Consider the following 6,000-nt stretch of genomic DNA (forward strand, 5'->3'; position numbering starts at 1 on the left):
ACGTGGATCGCACTCCACTACGAAATACGTACTTACGCCTCGTACTTGCTCCTCTCCTCTCTTCTCTTCCCTTCCTCTCGCCTTCTTTCTCTCCTCTACGTCACTCTTCCCCCCCTCCCTGCTCTCGTACCACCTCGATTCTTTTCGATTTATAATACGGGAAAGTATGCGGTTACGTAAACGACGTCACCGTACTCTCTCCTTTCTCCCATCCAACGAGGCTGGCCAATCTCTATTTTTATATCGACCGATATATCGGTCGATCAAGTTGACCGTTCATAACTATATCGTATCGTCGGTAGAGGAGAGTATTTTTATTCGGTCAACGTCATCGTCACGGAGAGGAGATTACGTAAAGTAAAGGGGAGGGGAGGGAGGTTGCTTCGTAAAGGTTATCAAATCTGGGTTATCTCTGCGAAAAACGTGGGAACTGCGTCAACGAATTAAATTTGTTTCCATCGATTGGAATGGATATACGCGCGCGCGCGTGCGTGTGTGTGTGTATACATTTTCTGAAATCGAATACAATTTCGTCGTTTCGTTTGGCCGATCTCTCTCTCTCTCTCTCTCGATCGAGTACGGGAACCGAAGGACGACGTTCCGTCAGTGGTGGTGCGGTGAAAAAGCAATATTGATCTTATGCTAATTTTCCACCGAGTTATAAAGGGTTCGTGCCGAATGGGATAATTTATTCCCTTGTTAATACCAACTTGTATACCCACACTTGGACATGCGCCCCACCACCTGATTACGGACAAATCAAATTCGCGATGGAAAATATCGCCAAGGTAGATGATACCTCCAACTTTATAAGGTTTCACACGTTTATTATCACGTTTCACACGTTTTACAATTTTAGCGATTTATCGATTACACGGATCGGCTCGTTTCAACGAATCTTTCACGCATTTACATTTTATTTTCGCAAAATTTGTATTATCAAAAAAAAAAATTCCTTCCTTCGTGTAAACGATTCTTTTTCAAAAAAAAAAAAAAAAAGTATCTAAATATTTCCAGACAGTTTTCCATCGTCAAGAATAGGGATCATTTTATTCGAGCCGTCGTAATAAAACATGGATTCACGATTTCACGATTAGTTTATGCTGCTGTATAACTTGTTGTTATATCGAGAACAAGAGCAAACGTTTATCACGTTATCGCATACGTTGAATTTGACGTCGAACGAACGAACGGCACTCTCTTCGACACAAAGAAGGAGTTAATCAAGCATTTTCAAACGTATTGGCGTTTAGGAATAAGAGAACGTGGAGGCGAAAGACGGTGAATACCGGTGATATTCAGCGTGATTAGGGGTTGGTGCGCGTTGCAGACGAGGGATTTGAGGTTAGAGGATTTGTAGTACAAATACGACATGTGGACCGACCAGCCGTACGACCGTACGATCCGCTATATAACGACCGGTATAGGAGGGTGGATAGGAGCGGCGCATCAAGCGCGCGTAACACGGCTATGGTCTCCTCGTTACAGCTGCACAACTACCAAATTGCATTACTGCAGCGAGCAATCTCTGCGTTGCTTCAGACCCTCTCTGACAGTCTCTGACAGTCTCCCAAAAGGATTTCTACGGTTCCGGTCTCTTGCTCCGAGCCATGTAGTACACGTTTCCCTGACCTCAAAGGAGGCAGAGTCTAGATTAAGTTGCCGTCTCCACAATGACCCCTCCCTCCTCTCTGAAATTATTATAGATCCAGGTAGAGGAGGTGGTAATTTCGCGTTCGAGAAATCCCTCCCTAATTCGAACGTTTACAGTTTCGCGCGATAAAACATACTTTAACTCGTTGCGTCTTTCCAAGAGGTAAGATCAACATGGAGCAAGGGATGTGGAATTATTCGGCGTGTTATCGTTAAAACAGGCTCGAATACCGTTTGTTTGTTTGTTTATTTCTTCGGGGCGAACGAGTGCGCTCCAAGTGTACCGCGCGCGTCTACGTTGTTTCTCTATCTTTCCATAAATAATCTAATGAATGTAGATTTATTCCTACGCTTTGTAACATCTTCGTGCTCGTCTTCGTGCTTTTAGCAGTTACAGTTTCGAGCAGTTACGTTTGGGAAAATAACGAAGCGAAATATACGAGAAATTTTCTATATCGTTGCCATTTACCCAAAGTAAAGTTAATTGGCAATGTAATAACAGGAAACAGGATAATTTCGTTTCGATTTATCGATTATACACCTCGATGTAGCTATAAAGATCGTCTACAAGATATCGTTCCGAAATAATAAGCAATATCGGTTGAACATGCACGGATAAATCGATGTTAAAAACGAAAACGAAAAATTAAGATTTAGAATGTGAATGCAACGTACGAATCGGCAAATTATTTGCCTACTTTTTCCGGACGATAGAATAGATGATAGCAAGTCGCGAGAAAATTCGATAGGGTAAGCATTCTTGGTCATTGTGCCTGGAAACGGAAAACAGGAAGGTTTGGGCAATGGAATCATTAATCCAACGATAAACACATCCGTGGCATACAGAGTTCCAGTGTTTGCGTAACAACAATAACGCCGCAAGCGTTGTGCATCTGGTTGCAGAGATATGGCGGGTCACGTACGTCATTATTGCGCGGTCGATGCAACAAATTTTTTGGCGGGTCAGCTCGATAAAGTCTGGTGTTTTTAAATGTACGAACCGGGCCAACTCGATAGCTTATCTTAAATAAAATGTAGAGTTCGATATGATTGAATATCCGGTTGCACCAACTGTATTTTGATTTCATTTTACGATTGGTACGCTCTCGATTCGCGAATAACTTCGATTCTCGTTTTGATTCTCGATTTACGTATACTGTATGCGTATTTACGTATATACCTACATATATATATATATATATATATATGTGCGCGTGTGTGTGTGTAAATGCCAATGCTAGACAACGATAGAACGTTAACGGAAGAAAAATGTTTCGTTCGATTCGAAATATTTTTCGAAATTTTCCAAAAGGGAGAAGTAAAGAAAAGTGGCGAGTGGATATTTTATCGTATCATCGATTCAGCTCAATCATAGTTGCATCCAACTATATTGAGAGAATGGATAATTTGGACCGTGTGTCTATTAGTATACGGGTAACTATCCGTGGGATTCGTAATTTAGTTTCTAGTTTAGCTTCGATCGAAGCGTAGCACGATTCGCGGTCGCGAAGGCGTAGAGATACATAGGTAAACGGTGAGTTGCGGCAAACTTCGAAATGCCATCTGTTCGCGGGACAGTTACGTACCATAGACTTGTGATGATAAATTGGAATTTCAAATTTTATTTTGCTCGCAATTTTCGAGCTTAATTAATTAATTAATTACGTTACGATCCTCTCAAATGTAACGAGCAAATGTTTGACTCGACTCGTTTGACGTGTATAGACGCGCGAGATAGAAATCAAAATAGGGAAACGAGCGAGCGAGAGAGGAGGACAAACGGTTAATCATTTTCTCTCTAACTTTTGCGTTAAATGATTAGGAGGAATGGAGGAAAGATTGAACGTAACGAAAGCACATGTTCCGCTCTGAGAAACCCGCAACGGCGAAACTTTGTTATACGTTACGCGTGTTAAATTACCTTCGTAATGTCTACAATGCGCTATTACCCAGTTTACAAGAGGCACGACTCAAGTTTCTGATTGCATTTACCAGTTTTCAGTTTGTTCGGAGGGGTATGTTTCCTCTTTGAATACCTTCAACATCTTCGGATATTTTCACTCGGAATGGCGGCTATCTGTAAAAAGTATTGTTTCCTCTCCTATTAAATATCTTTTTCTACAACGCAGAGGAACAGATTTATGAATTTATTGGCATCCATCGAACGATCATTTCTCATTCCATCGTTTCCAATCGAACGTATATAAATTTTTGCCAATACAATCGCTCCACGTATAATTGTAGACTGTAGCTGTAATTACCGGGACATTTTTCAGTCACGCCTTTACCTCTTGAAACCGATCAAATCGAATGAATCGTCTCCACCACTGTTACTCTTGTTACCACGATCGCTATCATCGTCCGTTCACCGACGTCCACTACCTTTTCAATGCATAACGACAGTCAATTCAATTTGAATCGCGGCCAAGCTCGACAGGAGACAGTTAATTTCGCACGAATGACGGCCCGGTTTTGTCAATTTCCAGTATTCATTCAAGTAGATTGTACGTATAGATTCCGTATTTTTTCGCATTTTTCCCCCCTAATCATAATTCGTTACATCGTACGTATATATATATATATATATATGGTTTATTATCTATTCGTAGATATATTATATAAAGATAAAATTGATCGATCAAAATTGAAATGAAGTTTAATTACGTTTAATGGAATTGAAAGTTTTAAACTAACCAACATTATTATTATCGATCTAGTTGCAAAATTATTGTTTCTCTCTCTCTCTCTCTCTCTCTCCTCTTATTCTCTTACTCTCGCTTTTCCTTCTCGGCTATCTCGATCATCCTCGATATCCTTGTTCCTCATACGTACAATAGCAACTGGCGTGCTTAGTTGGAGAATGAATGAAACGAAGGCGTGGCGCGCGCGTACGTTGATTCGTAGTGTCTATCGAGAATTGATTTGCGCAACAATCGATTCACAACGATGATTTATTTCCCATTTACTTTCGATCTTTTCTGTTTTCCGGATCAATCGTCAGAACTTAAACATGCAAAAATCACGTGATTCGTGATGTCATTATCGCGATTTATCCCCGTAAATAACATCGATCGATCGATCATTTGACAATTTTCTGCGCGAATTTATAGAGTATATATATACTTTTTAAACGAGGCATGTTTTTAATTTAACGATGGATCGATTGTAAAGATCGTACGAGTCGGATTATGCAGGTTATAAAATGAATATAACGGTTCGACAGACATTACATACCGATAACTCTCGGATATCGACATTTTCGTCATTGTAGTGAGAAGAGTTCGTTTGGACAGAGAAGTGCAGCGCATTGACTGATCCGATAACTATTTGAATTTATAATGATGATCAGAATTAGTATTTTCAAGATTTATCGATTCGAGGTGGTGAATTCAGAGGTAAGCTACAGATTGAAGAGGCTAAAGAAATTGGATTAAGCTCGATAAGATGCTCGTTAATATTTCGATGCTCGAACGGGTAAAATGTTAATCGTAAGATTAGAGAAAATATCGATATCTTTCGATTACGCTGATTGAATTGATTTAGAAAACAAAGACATTATCTTTACGATCCGGTAGTATTATTCGCGAGAAGGAATTCCTAAAAAAAAAAAAAAAGAAATATCAAATCTTTTCCTGTTACCCATTTTTAATATTCGTATCGTAACATTCTATGTTACAAATTGCACTCATTATTGTTCGAATGAGCGTAGTGCGTTGCGTTGCTATGCTAGTTATTATCGTGACTATAGAGACACATTTATAGTCGTTTCCCAAGAAAAATGATAGCATGTAAAATGGTACGCGAAAAGATACAGCTCGATTTTTATCGCACGATGTCGTATGGTAATCCGACAAAGTGAACAATTCTATAAAACGATTATTCAAAAGAAGGGAACAGTTATTTTTCTTATTCGATGGAGAATAGATTGAAAAATGAATTTCCTTTCTTTCTTTCTTTTTTTTTTTTTTTTAAATACGATTCGTGAGAATTAATTACTTTTTGATAATCTACGTTATTTCGTGCAATCGTTTGAGGCGATCAATCCTGTTTCAAAATTTAATCTTTATAAAAAAAGATTTACGAAAATAGTTGCATTTTGATAATTATTTGCAGAATTGACATTAATTAAATAAACAATGTTTTAATTGTTAATTTTTTGACAATATAATAACACTTTTCGTTAACTCTGACATTAATTTAATTGAAATATTAATAGAAAATAAATGTAATTGAAAAATATAATACGTAAATATTTTTTTGTTATCGAGATTTGCTCGAAATCATAATTCTCGTGTGAAATTGGGAATAGTTGGGATGTATACAAAAAAATATTGACGAGGCTACGTA

Source organism: Apis florea, unplaced genomic scaffold (genome assembly GCF_048593485.1).
Source record: "Apis florea isolate Af1SG1 unplaced genomic scaffold, ASM4859348v1 contig_2293_pilon, whole genome shotgun sequence".
Classification (NCBI taxonomy): domain Eukaryota; kingdom Metazoa; phylum Arthropoda; class Insecta; order Hymenoptera; family Apidae; genus Apis; species Apis florea.